The sequence below is a fragment of the Mustelus asterias genome, chromosome 11 (genome assembly GCF_964213995.1).
Source record: "Mustelus asterias chromosome 11, sMusAst1.hap1.1, whole genome shotgun sequence".
NCBI lineage: Eukaryota > Metazoa > Chordata > Chondrichthyes > Carcharhiniformes > Triakidae > Mustelus > Mustelus asterias.
Genome location: NC_135811.1, coordinates 84,972,070 through 84,993,430, shown reverse-complemented (window position 1 = coordinate 84,993,430; position 21,361 = coordinate 84,972,070). Strand labels below are relative to the sequence as shown.

The following is a 21,361-nucleotide window of genomic DNA, read 5'->3' as shown; positions in this document are numbered from 1 at the left end:
CAGTGACAAGTTTCTGATAATAATAACTCCAATCCTCTCGGTTCTGCAACTCTGGTCTTCAATTACACTCCCCCAACAGTAATATCAAAACAGAGCCTGATTTTAGGGGGATACACGTGTTCAGATCTCAGAGGTACTTTATTACTACAAAGTTCATTTCGTACACCTATTTTCCTTTTGTTCCTCATCAATCGGTTGCATGCCACCTCCAGAAACTATGGCTGGAATTTTACCGTCTTTCCCGCCCCAGAGTCGGGGCAGGTGAGGCTCGCGGAATGGCATTCTCCGTTGGCCTCGGGCGCGATCTTACGTGCCTCGGGCGCACAAGGTGGTAGAAGTCCGGTGTATTTGTTACTAAGTCTCCGAACGAAGTCACGGAGAAATCCAAATAATCCATATCCATGGAGAAATCCTCCGTTTACACTTCCTGCTGCCTCGAAAAAACAACCAGCATAATCAAGGACCCCACGCACTCCGGACATTCTCTCTTCCACCTTCTTCCATTGGGAAAACGATACAAAAGTCTGAGGTCACGCACCAACTGACTCAAGAACAGCTTCTTCCCCGCTGCCATCAGACTTTTGAATGGACCTACCTCATGTTAAGTTGCTCTTTCTCTAACTATGACTGGAACACTATGGCCAGAACTCTACCACCTCACCCACCATGGAAACGGAGCAGGCAAGGGTCCGACAACGGAAATCTCTGACCTCGGGGAAGAATTTCTGGTCTCACTCAAGTAAAATCCAGCCCTATATTCTGCACCCTCGCATTTCCCTCTCCCCTATGTACTCTACGAACGGTATGCTTTGTCTCTATAGCATGCAAGAAATAATACTTTACACTGTATCCCAATACATGTGACAGTAGAAATCAAATCAAATATAAGGAGAGTCTTTGTTTGCCAATTCTGATTCATACTCTTTCTTTGTTAAGTCATATCTCTACTCCTTCAGTGTAGTGATGGCTGGCCAATCATGACCTCTGTTGGCCTGCCTCGATCAGTCATCAATTGTATGCCACTCTGTACACCCCTATAGGTTGACTTGGTTCTGAATTCTAAATGCTAGGCATGCCATCTTGAGCGATCTTGATCCCGAGGAGATCCCACTTCCTGGTTTCGCCCAAGGTGAAAAGTCACCAGTTTATTATTAGACAATTGAATTGGGTTGGTGAATCACTGGCATTAGGACCTCCTCATGAGTGGCAGGATGAGCAGTCGAGCACAGCATAAGAAGTGAGTCCATTTAGCCAACCTCCTGATCACAGAATGGATGGACATTCATTGCTTCCAACAGTTGTTTTAAATTCATTCATTCACAGGATCTGAGTGCCAGTGGTTGGGTCAGCATTTATTGCCCATCCCTAATTGCCCTTGACGTGATGATGAGCCACTTTATTAAACCACAGCAATCCTTGTGGTGTAGGTGCACCCACAGTGCTGTTAAGGAGGGCGGTCCAGGATTTTGAACCAGTGACACTGAAGGGGCAGTGATATATTCCCAAATCAGGATGGTGCGTGGCTTGGAGGGGGGGGAACTTGCGGCCGGTGGAGTTCCAATGCATTTGCTGCTCCTGTCCTTCTAGGTGGTAGAGGTTGCAGGTTTGGAAGGTGCTGTCGAAGGAGCCTTGGTGAGTTGCTGCAGTCATCTTATAGATGGTACATACAGCTGCCACTGTGCACCAGTGGAGGAGGGGTGATGGGAGGTGGTGGGGGGGCGGGTGTTGGGGGGTGGGGGGGCAAATGTTTAAGGTGGTGGATAGGGTGCTAATCAAGTGGGCTGCTTTGTCCTGAATAGTGTCAAGTTTCTTTGTGTTGTTGGAGTTGCACCCATCCAGACAAGAGGAGAATATTTAATCAAACTCCTGAATGGTGCCTTATAGATGGTGGACAGGCTTTAGGGAGTCAGAGGGTGGGTTACTCACTACAAGAGTTTCCAGCCTCTGGCTTGCTCTTGTAGGCCACAGTATTTATATGGCTGGCACAGTTCAGTTTCTGGTTAATGCCCAGGATGTTAAAAGTGGGGGATTCAGCGATTGTAATGCCATTGAATATCAGAGGGTGATGGTTAAATTTTCTCTAACTGGAGATGGTCATTTTCTGGCACTTGTGTGACCAATGTTACTTACCACCTATTAGCCCAAGTTGGAGATATGGAGCTTCAGCAGTATTTTTAATGTAAAACTTCTAAATTTGCCACCTGCAGCTCCGATTAAAATTATCCTATTTTCTTCCTTAGTTAAATTATTTTTCTCTCGATAAAAATATTTCGCTGCAGCTGGGAGATGGGGGGCCTGATTTTACCATCAAGTTGCATCTATTTTCGGGAGGGATGTGCCAGGGAAGCCGCATTCTATCATTTTTGTTCTGCGCATGCGCAGTTGGAGGCGCCAATCGGAGTTGCCGGGTTTCGGGTGCATTAAGCCCCGCCCACAGGCTTCTGCAGCGTGACTCGGAATTTTTTCAGGCAGAGTGCGCATGGGGGCGCCTGAGAATGGGTCTAAAAGTCAGATCTGAAACACTCCCAGTTTCAAGTCCGCCCAGCACTTAGAATCAAAATGGTAAAATAGGGCCCGGGAACTCCAATATAAAAAGAAAAATACTGAATTCCCAAATTCAAAATGGGGGCAATATATTCAACAAAATTAGGCAACTGTTTTTATTTGCTCATTTCACTGTGGACTCCAAAACATTGGAGAAAAATATCAAACTCAAATGTTCCACTGGGACAGGCGCTCCCTGGAAAATAAATTTTTCCTCAACATTTGAATCGCCACATTCCCAAGCTATTGATGATATATTTTTACCCACGTAATAACTGAATGATTGTCATAAATTCAGTAATTTATAGACCCACATCCCACTGTAATTGTAGTGTAATTGTGTTCAAACTGAATTTTGAGCTGAGTTATTTTTTCCCAGCTGTGCCACCCTTTTTTGAAGGCACTGTTCAAGCTATCAGGCAGCGCATTGGCACAGTGGTTATCACTGCTGCCTCACAGCGCCACAGACCCGGGTTCAATTCCAGCCTTGGGTGACCGTGTGGAGTTTGCATGTTTTCCCCGCGTCTGCGTGGGTTTCCTCCGGGTGCTCTGGTTTCGTTCCACAATCCAAAGATGTGCGGGTGAGGTTAAATGGCCATGCTATGTTGCCCCTTTGTGTAAATACAGGGCCTGGGCTGGATTTTTGTCGGTGCAGGCTCGATGGGCCGAAAGGCCTCCTTCTGCAACGTAGGGATTCTATGAAAATACGTGTGTTTTATTTTTAAGATGAGGAAAGGGTCAGCGGAGTCAACTGTTGTACTTAGTTCAGCAATTCTATGAATTGAAAGCGGTTTGGTCTATTACACAATAGGAATGAGTGGGGAGAATTTGGTCCATTGGAATTCAATGCAATGTGAGTGAAAGGGAAGTTTGGTGTTACCGGTTTGGAATTCAATGGGGGTGAATTGGGAAAAATTCAGTATTTTTCTTTTTATATTGGAGTTCCCGGGTCCAATTTTACCATTTTGATTCATTGCCCCTGTTGTGGCAAAGAATCGGAGATGTTATTTTCATTGGAATTCTCTGGTTGGATCTGAAATGTGCTCACTTATTGCTTCCTGAAGTGATCTTTCGTATTTGCAGGCAGGAAACAAAAAGGTAGAGCTGTAAGGTATGCAAAGCATCAACGAGGGAGCAATTCAAGATGAATGGCAAAAACACTGTGAATTTGTGTAATGCAGTATAAAGGACAAAAAGAGTCATTTCAGTATCAGAAATATTTTAAAAGAAAATGTTGAATATTTGACAGGTTGATCAAATTTTTAATTACTCTCAGCTCAGAAATCTAGGCTGATAGTCCAGTGCAGTATTGAAGGCGTGCTTTGGGATGTGATGGTAACCCAAGCTCCCATCTATCTGCCTCCTCAACTGGACATTTAAGACCTCTTGAACATTATTCCGAAGAAGAGCAGGTGACTTATCCTGATCCTCAGGCCAATTTCTTTGGATCATTGAGTGATAAAATGGTTCTTCTCATGTTGCTCTTTATGGGAGTTTGCTGTGCATCAGTTGGCTGCTGTGTCTCCTAAATCGCAACAGTGTCTGCACATGAAGGGAGGCAATGGTCCAGGGGTATTATCGTTAGACTATTAATCCAGGAACTCAGTAAATGCTCTTGGGACCCGGGTTTGAATCCCACCACAGTAGATGGTGAAATTTGAATTCAATTTACAAAAGAAATCTAGAATTAAGAATCTACTGATGACCGTGAAATCATTGTTGATTGTCGGAAAAACCCACTTGATTCATTGATGTCCTTTAGGGAAGGAAATCTGCCGTCCTTACCTGGTCTGGTTGACATGTGACTCCAGAGCTACAGCAATGTGGTTGACTCTCAACGGTCCTCGAGCAACTAGGGATGGGCAATAAATACTGGCCAGCCAGTGACACCCAAGTTCCCGCAATGAATTAAAAAAAACTTCAAAAGTACGTCAGCTGTAAAACATTTTGGAACGTCCTGAGGTTGTGAAAGGTACTATATAAACACAAGTCTTTCTTTCCTTCTTTAAGCAGTTGAAGAAAGCTACACGGCATGTGAGCAAGTTACTTCAGCAGAGGCATTGGAACAAAATGTTAAATGCATGCGACAGTTCTACATTGAAGACAGGGCAGCAAAATTCCATATGATCAGGACTGGTTCATTTGAATGAGAGTTTCATGGTATAAGAAAGTTAAATCTAAAATATCTACAGCTCTTTCAAAACTATCTCCTTTTGAAAAAGGACATTTTCCACTTTGATCACATTGCCCAATGTTTGATACTAGAACCATGTTTTTATTACACTTCACTTATTCTATATCAGACTGAGGAAGAAATGTTTCACTCTGAGCTGACCGACTGATAGTAATCACGTTCAGTGATTCTCAACTTATTTGCTGATCCATTTCAATACTGTAATGTTGAATAACAAGCTGTGGTAGGAGGCAATCTAGCACAGGCATTTTACCCCAGGGAACAATGAGGGTAACATAGAAATGTTATAATATAGTATATAATGTATATAATATAGCCATGCTCAAATTCAGATCAGGTTCAAGTTGGAGTGCAATGCTTGGATCTTGTTTGTCTCTCCTATGGGACCACGAATTGGATTCAATTGGAATGTGAATTGTTTTTTTGGATGGAATAAAACAAATGTAGATATAAATTACTCCATTCCACAGAGCACCTAATAATGCTTGTGCAAGGGTTGTGGATGTAGCCCAGTCCATCACGCAAATCAGCTTTCCATCCATTGACTCCGTCTACACTTCCCGCTGCCTCAGAAAAGCAGACAGCATAATCAAGGACCCCACACACCCCGGACATTCTCTCTTCCACCTTCTTCCGTCGGGAAAAAGATACAAATGTCAGGTCATGTACCAACCAACTCAAGAACAGCTTCTTCCCTGCTGCCATCACATTTTTGAATGGACCTACCTTATATTAAACTGATCTTTCCCTTCACTACCCCAAAGTATGGTGTATGCTGGGACAGAGAGTAAATTTAAGGAGGAGGTAGACATATCTTTAATTGGTAATGGGTTGAAGGGTTCCGTGGAGAAGGCAGGAAAATGGGGATGCGGAGCATATCTGCCATGATTGAATGGTGGAGCAGACTCAATGGGCCGAATGGCCCAATTCTGCTCCTATATCTTATGAACATCACCCTAGCTATGACTATAACACTACATTCTGCACCCTCTCCTTTCCTTCTCTATGTACGGTATGCTTTGTCTGTATAGTGCACAAGAAGCAATACTTTTTACTGTATACCAATCCATGTGACAATAATAAATCAAATCAAATCAAAAAAGTTGCTTGGATATCATGGCCCCCAACTTCACAGCTCTAGCTAAAGACTTCACTTGATATCAATGGAAGGCCCATGCAGGCATCACTGCTAAACCTGCAGCTGAAATAAAATGGTGGTTCCACCAAAAAGCAGAGTCAGTGAAGACTTAGGCTAGAGAAGGATGTACAGTCCAATATATGTCACTGTCCGATCTGAAGGAGTAGTGCTGTATTATAAGTAGTGATGTATCTCAATGATTTAGAGTGGACAAGAACCACTGATCTCCACTGATCTGAGAAACGCACATCCAGAGCAATTCAAGTAGATTGATTTAATTTGAAAGGAATTATGATTTCAGTTACATTGTTTCGTTAATTTTAGCTGTAACTTATCTTCTGAATGTTCGTTTTATACCAACAAACAGAATTGTTAACGGCCACCTTCAAAGTCATTAACTTTGAAGTTTATTGATGCATTTCCTAAATTGCAGGAAAATTCATGTGAGACAGTGTGAATTTTATGATAATTTTGTTGAATAAATGAAGGAATGTCAGAGAGCATCACTATCTTAATCCAATCAAATTAAGGGTGCTTGAAAACATCAATAGTCAACTGACACTGTTTACTGAGTCTATTCATGTGGAAATCTCCAATACTGCAGATAACTTCAGCGCAAAACATCTACATGACTGACAAGCTACTTTGGGGAATACCACTGGCGAAGATCGGTGTAGTCTTACAGAGCCAGTGTCTGTGCCTGCAGCTAGCATGACTCGCTCTGTATCAGCTCTGACTTTGTGGCTTGTACTCTAGTGGCCTGGGCACAAGAATCTAGACTGAAAGTCCAATGCAGCTATGAGGGAGTGCTGCATTGTTGGAGGTGCCATCTTCCAGATGAGAGGAGGCCCCATCTGTCTTCTCAGGTGAACGTAAAAAGAAAATCTCGCGGCATGACCTGAAGCTGAGCAGGGGAGGCTGCCCTGGTGTCCATGGCCAATATTTATTCCTCAACCAACTTCACCAAACAAAAACGAAGTATCTGGCCGTTTCACGTTCTTTGTGGGAAAATTGTTGTTTGCAAATTGGCTGTTGTGTTCTCGCCATCGTTCCTTTTTTATTCAATCATGAGACATGGGCATCACTGGCTGGCCAGCATTTATTGTCCATCCCGAGCTGCCCTTGAAAAGGTGGTGTTGAGCTGCCTTCTTGAATCGCTGCAGTCCACGTGCTGTGGGTTGACCCACAATGCCATTAGGGAGGATATTCCAGGATTTTGACCCAGCAACTGCGAAGGAACTGCGATATCTTTCCAAGTCAGGATGATGAGTGGCTTGGAGGGGAACTTGCAGGTGGTGGTGTTCCCATGTATCTGCCGCACTTGTCCTTCTAGATGGAAGTGGTCGTGGGTTTGGAAGGTGCTGTCTCAGGATTTTTGGTGAATTGTTGCAGTGCATCTTGAAGATAGTACATAGCAGTGACTATGCTTCTGAAAGTACTTTATTAGATGTACATTAGGATATGACAGGCGGTATCTATGTAAGTGTAAGTGTCTTATATGACAGCCATTGCAAACTTGGTGGACAATATTATACAAAGAAACAGACAGAAAGTATTACATACCACCCACCTGGTAAATATTTGTTGCACTAAGAATTTGGCAGACAGTACCATACTATCAAAGATAGTGCTTAGTTATCAGCTTTATGAATAGTGTCACCTCACCAGCCTGAGGGACAATATTACCAGCTTACAGACAGTTTCGTGCTCCGCAATACTGTCTATCACTAACCAAACACATGGATCATGTTGTGATATTTGGCAGTGAAAGCCAATTCTCATTAAATATCTGCTCTCGCTTTCTCGGAAATCACAGCTATAGCATAAAGCTGGGATCCAAAGATAAGAGTTCTAATTTTTTTTTGCAGCTGGTTAAAGAATGGATTATACTGATGTAAATCAAAAGCTTCGGTTGTAACTCATTTACAGTACTCTAGTCATGGGAGTCTAAGAATGCTACATGCTCCCACAGGCAATTCTTTACGTCCAGATTATAAATAAAATACAATCAAATCCAAATGAGTTGTGACAAACTGGAACCACTCAAAGACCAGAGAAAATCTGTTTTTCTGCTCCAAAGATAACTCCATTCCATAACTTTCAATTTCCACGCCATGCAGGTACATTCCAAACGACACAGAATTTTATAATCAGAAGCAGGTATTTCCAGCCTATGTTCTTTCTGTTGAAGAAATGAGCATCAATGTACACAAAATGTGTTTCCACCACACAAGACGCCATCCCACTTCTTCTCTGCTCTCTCTCTAGGTACTTTTTTCCCCCTCCTTTTTAGTCCTACACCAGCACAATACTTACATCATAGTTTAAAAGCAAATTACTGCGGGCACTGGAATCTGCAACAGAAACAGAAAATGCTGGAAAATCTCAGCAGGCCTGATAGTATCTATGGAGAGAGGACAGAGCTAATGGACAGGACTTTCTTCCCCCTCTGTGGAGTGTTTTGCGGAGGTGGGAGGCGGCGCATTGTTCGCTGACGGTAGGATTTTATGGTCCAAATGCTGTCAACAGGGTTTCCCGTTGAACGCACCCCTTGCTGTCGGGGGTGTGTGGCGGGGGTGCGCTGTCGACGGGAGCTTAGGATCCTGCCCGAGTAAATGGCAGCAAGATTTCGACAAACGTTTCCAGTCTGGAAGACTCTTCGAGAGACTACCTCCATCATTATTTGTTCTATTCTAAAATAAACTACTTTCATTCCACAGTTGTCTATGCTTTTCAGGTCGATAATGACCCAACCTTTTCAAATGCCTCTCTATGGGTGGGATTTTTCTTCCACTCTATGGGTGGGATTTTTCTTCCACTCTATGGGTGGGATTTTTCTTCCACTCCCCGGCATGTTTAGGCGAGATCTTATGGTCCCGCTGTTGTCCACTGTGTTTCTCATGCCACCAGGAAACCTGTGGCAGGGGTATGTCATTGGCAGAACAATAAGACCCTGCCTGTGTGAAAAGGAGTAAGATTTTGGCACATGTACACCTGCTTTTTGTTTTGATCCATCCGCTTCCATTCAGTGTTGGTTTGCTTCCATACCATTCAGACCCTTCGTTCTCTCAAAATGGATACCCCCCCTACTTCTGCTCCACTCTCATACTTGTTCCACACATGAGACACGACCAGAACATTTCTATCCCTCCAGTGTAATCACACATCTCTATTGACCACCTTTCCTCTTCTCAACAATTGGATAGTCCCACCCAGAATCTTCATTCCCGACCACTCTGCATCACCATCAGAAAGTGTTTCCATGTAGATTTACTCCCCTAACAGACAACTCCATTCTTGTTGCTACTCACATCTCAGCTGCACAAATAATGCACAGTTGTGAAATCATTTTAATTTGAGATAGATTTCATTTTAAACCAGATTTATGCCAGAAATGATTGGGCCACATAGTGATGTCAGAGTTTTCCCTGCAAAAACTGAAGTTGATCATCATGACTCAAATGAAATTGTATTCTAGCAGTAACTATTCTTGATTTGATTTATTTTTGTCACATGTATTAACATACAGTGAAAAGGATTGCTTCTTGCGTGCTATATAGACAAAGCATACCGTTCATAGAGAAGGAAACGAGAGAGTGCAGAATGTAGTGTTACAGCCATAGTGAGGGTGTAGAGAAAGATCAACTTAATGCAAGGTAAGTCCAGTCAGAAGTCTGACAGCAGCAGGGAAGAAGCTGTACCTTAACTTCCCCTTTCTGGGAGGGAGTTTTCCCGTCCCGCCCGCCATGGGAATTGTAGCAGGCAGTGGGGCAGACCATGCAAAGGTCCGTTGACCCTGGGTGGGATTTTCCAGTTTTGGGAGGGATGCGGTGGGGGGGGGGGGGGGGTTCTGGTTTTGGGGGGGAAGCGGCGGTGGGGGGGTGGGGGGTGGGAGTGGGGGGGTGCGGGTGGGTAGAGGCTGGAAACTCCTGCCCTCTGTCTGGACCAACTAAAGAATAGTCAAGTAGTCACCAGTTTGCTTCTAGAGTTAGCACCTTATTAAACTGATGTAGTGTAACACAACTCCATAAGATCCATCTGATTTATTATAGTTGGAATACGTCCTAATGGAGGTCTGGTGCCATCTTGAGTGAAAGATGCAGGCAGTGCAACATCTGCTTCCATTGTTCATTATCCCATGAAACACATTATCTAGATGAGCATGTAGATAAGCAGATTGGAATATGAAGCAAGCAGAAATATGTATGAAATTCCTGTTTGCAGGTTCATTCACTGGCTCGTTTTAATCAATTGGATTGCATTGTGAACAGACTGGTGGATTCCGGCAGAAAATTCATTCACTTATGAGCAGTTTTTGTCTTACCCTAGTTCGATTTGGCTCAGCTCAACATGACATTTATCCCATGCCCATTCCTTTCGCCTCAGCTGTCATAATAAGACACGCCAAAGAGTTAACATCTTGGGCGGGATTTCTCTGGCCACACTCGCCCGAGGTCAGTGGACCTCTGCATGGCCCGCACCCACCTCCCTGCCCACTGCAATTCCCGTGGCGGGCGGGTTGGAAGAATTCTAATCCATGTCTTAAAAAAGCGCCGTTCTATTGATACCATTTCACTTTCGGTCTTTCTACCTGTAATTGCTAGAACATCTCAAAACACTGGTGATTTTATAAAGTGCACCTTAATATAGTACATACTGATGTAAAGATGGACTAGCTCCAAATTGGGGAATTTTCTAAGCCTGAAACTAGCTTGGATCACTTTGCTTATAAAAAAGATATATGAATGCATCTGTCAGAATGGTCCAATGGACTGGAATGGGTCCCTGAGCCCCAAACCTCCATCACAAATACGAGTGGATTTAATGCAATGCCAGTGTACACTAAATGGATATCTGTCCCCAAATGAACTGCTGTACAGAAGTAAAAATGTTATGGTAGAGACTATATTGGTTTTACCAGTCAAGTAGTTAAATACTCAGGTTCAATCTCTGCTGAGTTTCTTTTTTGCTCATGGAATGTGGATGTTGCTGGCATTTTATTTGCCAATCCCTAATTGCCCTTGAGAAGCTGATATTGAGCTGCCTTCTTGAACCGCTGTTGGCCATGTGGTGTGGGCTCACCAACAGAACTGTTAGGGAGGGAGTTTCATGTTTTAGACCCAGTGGCAAATGAAGGAGTGATGAGATATTTCCAAGTCAGGATGGTGTGTGACTTTGAGGGGAACTTGCAAGTGATGGTGTTCCCATCTGCCTGGGTAGTAGAGATCACAGGTTTGGAAAGAGCTGTCAAAAAAACCTTGGTGAGTTGCTGCAGTGTATCATGTAGATAGTACACACTGCAGTCACAGAGTGCCAGTGGTAGAGTGTGTGAACATTTAAGATGATGGATAGGATGACAAGCAAGTGGGCTCTTTTGTCCCGGATGGTGCATTTTTTTATTATTGCCGGAGTGTCACTCATCCAGGCAAGTGGAGAGAGTATTTCATCACACTCCTGACTTGCGATTTGTAAATGATAGACAGACTTTAGGGAGTCAAGAGGTGAGCGACTCATCATATAATTTCCAGCTTCTGATTTGCTCTTGTAGCCATTGGTCTTGTTAAGTTTCTAGTCAATAGTCACACCCAAGATGTTGTTGGTGGAGGATTCTGCAATGGTAATGCAGAGGGTTAGACCCTCTGTTATTGGTGATGGCCATTGCCTGGTCCCTCCCTGGATGATGTGAAATGTGTGTAGTCTTCTCTGCTTTTTTTTGAATAGCATCGAAGGGTCATCTAGACCCGAAACATTGGCTCTATTCTCTCTCCACAGATGCTGTTAGACCTACTGATATTTTCCAGCATTTTCTGTTTTTGTGTTAATCTATATTATGTTGTGGAATAGACTTTTACTCCACAGTAACTCAGAATCAAGAGCAGTACTAACCAAGTCAAGGTGACAATAATCAGGTAATTATATATAGCAACATTGTATGAAATCCAGCCTGAAAAGCACATCAGAAGACAAGTATCTATCCTGACAGCTGAAGTTTTCCTCCAAGCCAATGTAGATAACAACCAGATTGTTAGGCGTTATTACCTTATAGGTCTCAGAAAGAACTGAGTTAGTGTCCATGCAGTTGTGACCTGTGGCCTTGTTTACAGCTCTGAAAGTGTGCTGTCTGAACCCTTTTCATTACTCACAGTAATGAACATTTCAAGCTCAAATCACTGCACCTTATGGATAAATGCATATTTTTATACATAGACGTAACATCCTCTGAATGAAGGATAACCGCTACTGTTAACAACATGTTCCAAATAAACTCTATACTGTTGTTAAATGTAAAACAGAGAATGGCATTCCACGCAATCCAAACACATTTTCACCTCAAGGGAAAAAGAACTAATTCTGTAGACTGCCTGCATGAGGGAAGTGAATCCTCGAGGTAGAATATATTTAGTTCCTAACCATGTTCCATGTTGGTGTGAACTGGTATTGAGAGAAAAAAACATTTGATTATTTGAGTAGATTTGCAATTCAAATTTTAAAAAATAGATGATTTCATTAATTTTGACATAAGGAAGTTTAGATTGTGGTGTCTGATTGAAGTGGTTCTGAAAACTGAATTAATTCTTCTGTCTCATGGAAAATATACAGTTGACCTGAATGGTGATCATTTGATTATCTTTAAACTCTGCTAAATGGCCATCCAATTCAGCATCTTGTGTTGTCACTATATATATATATTTTTAAATGCCATAGAACGTTAACAAATTCCAATAATCTTGATAACAGTATTTATCAGAAAATTATTTTCTTCGTTTCAATTGTCAGCAAGGTGAGTTTGGTGTCCTGACTAACAATTAGCATTTAAACAATTGGCCTAACTATCTCAGTGTGGGTCAGTGCAATGAGCATATGTGTAAGATATGTTGTTATGTTAGTGTATTATACAAAAATAGCTCCTGTTCAAAGCATTGCAGTGTCTGTGAAATGCCTTGGGATGCCCTGAGGCCAGGAAATGTGCTAAATAAATGCAAATACTTTATTTATTAAATAAAGTTATTTGTTTCTTTTCCACAACGTACAACAACCCTCAAACAAAGTTCAACCATTTTCCTTTGTAGTCCCTAATTTTCCGTCCATTTTACACTTGCTTACCATGGGGATAAATGACAATGATTTGGCACTCAGCTGTCACTTTTCAAATAGAACGAGTTAAACGTACAACAAGGTTTTGTGACGAAAACAAAGCATGTAAAGAAAAGGCTTTGTGTTGCTGGTTGCCATGGGAAAGTCTAAGAGAAATACAATCATGGCGATTGATGGTGGTGCAGATCCTCAAGAAAGATCATGTGGTTTTTGCGTAGATTATCGTAAACTGAATGAATTTACATAGGATGACATCTACCCAATGTCATCCTATGTATTGGAGGAGGCTCTGAAGGGACTTGGGGGGTAACAAATATCTACCAATCTTAGATCTCATCAGATTATTGATAGGTGTCATAAAACATACTCTGTCCTTGTTGCACTGTTTGGGCTGTCTGAATTATAAGCCTTGTCTTTTGAAATAACTCAATCTTCCAACATAAGGGGATGGGTGTAATTTTAAGGTCCAGACTTGGCTGGCTTACAGTCAGGTGAGAAGTTAATATTTTTGGAGATTCAATCCCTACCTCAATCCACCCACTTCTGGAATGAATGCTGGGTGAGGAATCCACTCTCAGGAGGTGGGTCAGCTGACAGCAGCTTTTTGAAGGAGATTGCGTGCCTCCGATTTAACAAGCTTTTTATCTTTAACCCATTTCGCTGGATTTGTCCAGTCTCAGCATCCAGGTTAAAGGAGATCAGAGGCGTGGATTGATACGTTGACATGGTGGCACCGTGGTTATCACTGCTACCTCACAGCGCCAGAGACCCGGGTTTGATTCCCGGCTTGGGTGACTGTCTGTGTGGAGCTTACACATTCTCCCCGTGTCTGCGTGGGTTTCCTCCGGATGCTCCGGTTTCCTCCCACAGTCCAAAGATGTGTGGGTTAGGTGGATTGGCCGTGCTAAATTGCCGCTTAGTGTCGGGGGTCTAGCTAGGGTAAATGCATGGGGTTATGGGGATAGGGCCTGGGACAGTGCAGACTTGATGAGCCGAATGGCCTCCTTCTGGACTGTAAGATTCTATTCCATGAAGCTGTCAATATCAAGTGACTAGTTGGTTTTGTTCAGAGGCCAGTGTATATTGCGAATATAGTCATTATTATTTTGAGGAACGGCTCACTTGTTCCCAAACTATTAATCCAAAAATGGAAAGAGGGATAATAGATAAAAATGAACATTGTAATATTAATATGACAGGTTTTGCCTTTGGGTCACTGTGTGGGTGCGAGAAAGAGATTTGACCAGGAGATGGTGGATTTCACCACACAACAAGGAACAATGTGGCATCCTTCAATTTGGCTAGCTTTTCTTGCAGAGTTGGTCAAAAGAGAACCATTGAAATGATGCCATATTAGCTTGTCCTGGTATGAAAATATAACATGGTGGCAAATACTCGGCAGATCTGGTGGCATCGATGTATAGGAAAACAGAGTTTAATGTTTCAGATTGACTTGAGCCTTTCTAACTGTGCAAAATACACAATTCAGGAGTCTGATGGAATGCTCTCCATTTGCCTGGATAGGTGGAAATGCAGCAATACTCAAGAAATGCAACACCATCTGGGGCAAAGCAATCTACTTAATTAGCCCATCCATCACCTTAATGACTTGTTCCCTCCCCCATCACCTTAATGACCTGCTCCCTCCCCCATCACCTTAATGACCTGCTCCCTCCCCCATCACCTTAATGACCTGCTTCCTCCCCAGGTCAGAACACCATGGCATCAATGTGTGCAAATTTCCAGAATGCAATTCAGTAACTTGCCAAGGCTTTCTCGACAGATTTCCGCAAACTATCACCTCCACGACCAAGAAGGATAAAAGACAGAGGTCATTGTCATCTCCAAGTTCATCTTCAAGTCACACATGATCCCGACTTGGAGATATTTTGCTTTTCCTTCATGGTCGCTGGGTCAAACTCCTGACGCTTCTCTATCTTCTAGCATTGTGGAAACAACTTTATCAAAAAGACCACAATGGTTCAAGATGGTGGTCCACCACCAACTTTGATTGTCCATCTCTTTCCTGTACTCCATCTCATCATTGTTTGAGATCCAACCCACTATAGAAGTGTCATCAACAACTTGAAAATCAAATTGGAGGGGAATTTGGCCACACAGTCATAAGTGTATAAGGAGTATAGTGAGGGGCTGAGGATACAGCCTTGCGGGCCACCAGTAAGTGCAAACTTCTCAAGTGCAAATAAAAATGGACAATAATGCTGGCCTTCCTCGCAACACACATATCCTAAGAGCAAATTTTTAAAAGTCCAATCATAATATATGTCATTTAAGAGCCAGGCTCCTGTACTATGTTAGACAATCAAGGAATAAATTATGGAACGGGCTTAGATCTAATACTGTGCAATGAGACAGCATTAATTAGTTCTGCTTTAGTAAAGGATTGTATCGTAATTTGAAAAATAGATTAAAAATATCACTGTACATAAAGAAATAATTCACAATTCTCAAAGAACACATTTCTTTTTATTCCTTGAAGAATAAAAACTTTATTTGAATAGTAGTACAAACAAGGCCAAATAAATAAATTAAGGTTGTATTAGATTAAAAGAAAAGGCTTACAATATCATCAAAACGAGTGGGAAGCCTAAGGATTAGAAGGGTTTAAAATCACATAAAGATAACTAAGAATTTGATTCAGAGAGAAAATCGAATGACAGCTAATTAGCAAGAAATGTTAAACAGGTTTTAAGAACATTTGCAAGTATGCAAAAAGGAAGAGAAGTCAATGCGGGTGTTTTTTTATGCGCAGAGACAGGCAAAATTATAATGAGTATAAAGATATGACAGAGACTTTAAACAAATATTTAATAGCTGTCTTCACAGTAGAAGACACAAGTGTCACATTGGATATTGTCAGGAAGCTAAGGTTTAAGAAGTGTAAGGAACCTTAAGTAATAAGCATCAAAGTAAAAGTACTGGAAAAGTTCATAAAATGACAGCCAATCTCGTGCACCTGATGACTGTAAACCTAGAATTTTCAAAGAGGTGGCTGCAGAGATAGAACATGCATTGTTTTTGATATTCCACTCTTCCCCAGAGTTCAGCATGGCCATCCTGGATTGAAAATAAATATAGCCCCGATGTTCAAGAAAGGAGACAGAGAGAAAACAGGGTTTTATGTTTATTTATTAGTGTCACAAGTAGGCTTACATTAACACTGCAATGAAGTTACTGTGAAAATCCCCTAGTCGCCACACTCCGGCTTCTGTTTGGGTACCCTGAGGGAGAATTTAGCATGGCCAATTCACCTAACTGGCACGTATTTCAGTCTATGGGATGAAAACGGAGCATCCGGAGGAACCCCATACAGACAATGTGCAGAATCTGCACATTGAATCTGTAGAATCTGCACAGACAGTGATGGGAATCGAATCAGGGTCCCTGGCGCTATGAGGTAGCAATGCTAACCACTGTGCCACATGTCACCCGGGGATAAGGTAACAGAACAGCTGCCAAACCACACGATAATTTATCAGCATGGTTTTATGAAAGCAAAGTTGTGTTTGACAAATATATTAGAATATTTAAAAGGCGTAACTAATATGATAGCTACGGGGAACTTGTGGATGTAATGTACTCTGATTCTCAGAAGGCATTCAATAAGGTGCTACACACAAGGTAATCAGACAATATTTGGGTTCATGGGATTAACATGAGTGGAGATTTAGGGCTGAATTTTCCAGCTCAGGTGGTGGAGGTGGCTGGCCTTGACCCATCCTGTCACCGGAAACTCATTGTGGGGATCACTCTCAGCGAGACCGGAAGATCCCATTGATGGGAAGGGCTGGAATATCCTGTCTTTATTGAATGGACAAGAAACAGAGATAGGAATGAACATGTCATTTCCAGCATGGCCAGATATAACTCGTGGAGTGTCACAAGGATTAGTGCTTGGCTCACAGCTCTGTATAACCTACATCAATGGCTCAAATGAAGGAAACAAGTATAATGTATCCAAGTTTACAGATGATATGAAGTTAGGTTGAACAGTAAGCTATGAGGAAGACTCAAAGAGATTCATAGAATCATAGAAACCCTACAGTGCAGAAAGAGGCCATTTGGCCCATCGAATCTGCACCGACCACAATCCCACCCAGGCCCTACCCCCACATCCCTACATATTTACCCACTAATCCCTCTAACCTACGCATCTCAGGACACTAAGGGGCAATTTTAGCATGGCCAATTAACCTAACCCGCACATCTTTGGACTGTGGGAGGAAACCGGAGCACCCGGAGGAAACCCATGCAGACACGGGGAGAATGTGCAAACTCCACACAGACAGTGACCCAAGGCGGGAATCGAACCCAGGTCCCTGGCGCTGTGAAGCAGCAGTGCTAACCACTGTGCTACCGTGCTGCACAGATTGCAAAGAGTTACAAGTCGATTAAGTGATTGGACTGGAAGATAGCTGATGGGGTACACTGAGTGGGAGTGTGAAATTATCTACTTCGGTTGGAAAGCTGAATATGTTTTCAAAGTTGAGACGTGAGTGCATAGTGGTATTGAGGGGGATTTGAACATAAATCACAGAAACGTGATATGCAGCTACAGCAAGCAATCAGGAAGGCACGTTTAGTCTTTATGGTAAATGGGTTGAAGGATAGGAATTAGGAAGTCTTGTTGCCATTATATAGGGCTTTTGTGACACCACACCTGCAGTACTATTTTCCTTACCTAAGCACAGATATGCTTGCTTCAGAGGATTTGCAATGAATGTTCTCGAGGTCAATTTCTGGGATGAGAGGATTGTTCTATTAGGAAAAGTAGGGCAGGATGATCCTATAATCTCTGAAATTTATGGGCCTGTAATCTCTGGAGTTTAGAAGAAATTCGACATATCGGGCAGGTTTTTATGGCCTCAATTGTCCCAAAGCCATAAAATCCCGCCCAAGGTCATTGGACCTTTCCACTGCCCGCCCCTTGCCTGCTCCAATTCTCGTGGCGGGCGGGGTGGTAAAATTCCAGCCATAAAATTCATTGTGAGTTTGACAAGTTAGATGTTGAGAGATTGTTTCCCCGGCAGGAGATCAGGGCTCCAAACACATCTCCTACATTGGTTGTTCTGTTCACAAGCCTCTTGGGCTGCATCCTCCCACTAAGAGGATCACATCATAGAATCACAGAATCCCTACACTGCAGTAGAGGTCATTTGGCCCATCGAGTCTGCACCGACTCTCCTTGACAGAGTACCTTACCCAAACCCTTTCCCTCACCCTATCCCCATAACCCCACACATGGCTAATCTATCTTGGGACACTAAGGGGCAGTTTAGCATGGCCAATCCACTTAACCTGCACATCTTACCTGCAGACAACATGGAGCAGGCCCGACCAGATAGTTAACTGAACCATCCACCGTCCTCAAATCTCAGTCCTCTTGTGCATTGAATTAATGGAACGAGGAAGCAAAACATTTTAAGAATATAGAGAACTATGCTTACAGAGTTCCTGGCAGGAGTCCTATACTTGGAAGAAGCCCCTGAAAACAAGCCCTCTGGACCCATGTGTGCGGCCTAGTTAAGGGGCAGACCCAGAAGCATCTCAACACACCACCACACTAAGCTTATTTATTTTATTTATATATTAGTGTCACAAATAGGCTTACATTAACACTGCAATGAAGTTACTGTGAAAATCCCCTAGTCACCACATTTCAGCACGTGTTCGGGTACACTGAGAGAGAATTGTACCATTGCCATTGTACCTAACCAGCACGTCTTTTGGACTGTGGGAGGAAACCGGATCACCCGGAGGAAACCCACGCAGACACGGGGAGAACGTGCAGACTCCACACAGACAGCGACCCAAGAATCAAACCCAAGTCCCTGGAACTGTGAGGCAACAGTCGGAGATTCCATAGTTATTTCATTGTAATTAAAATAATATACCATCCTCGGTTTGGGAGAGGGGTTGGGTCAGGTTCAGCCTGATGTCGGGGGGTTGGGTTGATCACAGCCTAACTACACTTTATAGGTACTGAACATTGTTTCATGTTTTTCCTGAACAGACTTTCTGCAGTTTTAATGGTCGCTTGCATTATACAAGCGAGAGAAATGCATAACAAAGGCAAATCTTTAATTGTAGTGTAGATTTTGTTGTTAACATTTTATGAGATTTGGATTTCTTATGTCTATTTTCTCTGATGCTCCTATTCACGAGCTCTCCCTCTTTAATAGAAACTCGTGTAAAATATAGCTCTTTAAACACTTTTTATCGTGGAAAATAGAGGGTAGGACTGCAATTAAATCAGTTCTTTGCATCACTGAGAATATTTTGATTGCTGCTAGTCTACAAGACGGCAGAATAATCTGGAGATTAATTCACAGGTGAAAGTCAGAGCCACGTGTCAATGCTTTCATATTAGGATGGCTGCACATGAATTAAGTGAGCTAGCTCAGGGCATTTATCAGGCCACAGGAGAGGTCTTTCAAAAACAAAATGTAAGACCCACAAAATAAAAAATAATGCTAGCAGCATGAAGGGTCAGTTGTTTCTTCGTGCTCCATTTTAATATGGTCGATTGCCCATTAAAAATAAGTGGGTTAATGATTATCTGAACATAGCCACAAAGAAACTTCATCTATTTGCCACTGTGTTACAAGTTAATAGAATGAAATGGTTCAATTCATAAGGCTTCAAGTTTCTAGGTGTCCAGATCACCAACAACCTGTCCTGGTCCCCCCATGCCGACACTATAGTTAAGAAAGCCCACCAACGCCTCTACTTTCTCAGAAGACTAAGGAAGTTTGGCATGTCAGCTACAGCTCTCTCCAACTTTTACAGATGCATTATAGGAAGCATTATTTCCAGTTGTATCACAGCTTGGCTATGGCTCCTGCTCTGTCCAAGGCTGCAAGAAACTACAAAAGGTCGTGAATGTAGCCCAATCCATCGCGCAAACCAGCCTCCCATCTATTGACTCTGTCCACACTTCTCGCTGCCTCGGCAAAGCAGCCAGCATAATTAAGGACCCCACGCACCCCGGACATTCTCTCTTCCACCTTCTTCCGTCGGGAAAAAGATACAAACGTCTGAGGTCATGGACCAACTGACTCAAGAACAGCTTCTTCCCTGCTGTATTAGTTTTTTGAATGGACCTACCTCGCATTAAGTTGATCTTTCTCCACACCCTAGCTATGACTGTAACACTACATTCTGCACTCTCTCCTTTCCTTCTCTATGAATGGTATGCTTTGTCTGTACAGCACGCAAAAAACAATACTTTTCACTGTATGTCAATACATGTGACAATAATAAATCAAATCAATTTTTTAAAAAATTAAAAATCAAAATCAAATTGGCAATTGGATGAACTCTAACCCTGATGGGGGAAGGAAGATCCCAAAGCTCATGCAGCTTTTCAAACTTGGAGAATTGTCACAGAGAGATTTGGTGATTACACCTTTGAGCAACGAGGATGCCAGGTCAATCTGAACACGGTTAAATCTGACAGAATGAGAAATCCTCACCATCTCCTGAGGCCACTTTGGCAGATAAAATCGTAGAGTCACGGAATAGCACAGGAGGTGGCCATTTGGTCAGTCATGTCTATGTGGGTTCTCTGTTAGAGCAACGCAGCTCACCCCACTCCCCGACCTTTCCCTCAAGCACTGCAAAACTTGCCCTCTTCAGGTGATGATCCAGTTCCCTCTTGAAAGCCACGATTAAAGCAGCCTCCACCACATTTGCAATCAGCCCATTGCAGTCACCGCAGTCATCGCCTTTGGTGCTTTGGCCATTCAGCTTGAATTAATGTCCACTGATTGTCAACTCTTCACCTATAGAAGCAGTTCCTTCCTCTCTGCTCTGTCCAGACCCATCCTGATTTGGAACATTTCTGTCAATTCTCAGCCTTCTCTTCTCGAACGAGATCAGCCCAGCTTTTTGCACTGATCCTCACCACTGAAATCCCTTATCCCCAAAACCATTTTGTTAAGTCTTTTCTGCACCTTCGCGAATGCCATCACATTCTTCCTACAGTGTGGTGTGCAGAGTCAGACACAATACTCCAGTTGAGACTGAATCAGTGTTTTATAAAGGCTTACTTGGCTTTTCTGCTCTATGCCCCTATTTGTAAAGCCCAAGATTGCATATGCCTTTTTAAAAATTTATTCATGGGACATGGGCGTTGCTGGCTGGCCAGCATTTATTGCCTATCCCTAGTTGCCCTTGAACTGAGCGACTTCCAAGGCCATTTCCGAGGGCAGTTGAAAGTCAAACACATTGCTGTGACTCTGGAGTTACATGTAGGCCAGATCAGGTCAGGACAGCAGATTTCCTTCCCTAAAGGCCATTAGTGAACCAGATGGGTTTTTCTGACAATCGACGATGGTTTCATGGCTATTCTTAATTACAGATTTTTT

The 21,361-nt window shown here is 42.8% G+C and overlaps 1 protein-coding gene across 1 annotated transcript in view; it reads right to left on the bottom strand.

Annotated features, from left to right (window-relative positions):
- LOC144500635 (acid-sensing ion channel 2-like) overlaps positions 1-21,361 on the bottom strand; it is a 1,309,014-nt gene that overhangs the window by 509,397 nt on the left and 778,256 nt on the right. The window lies entirely within an intron of this gene.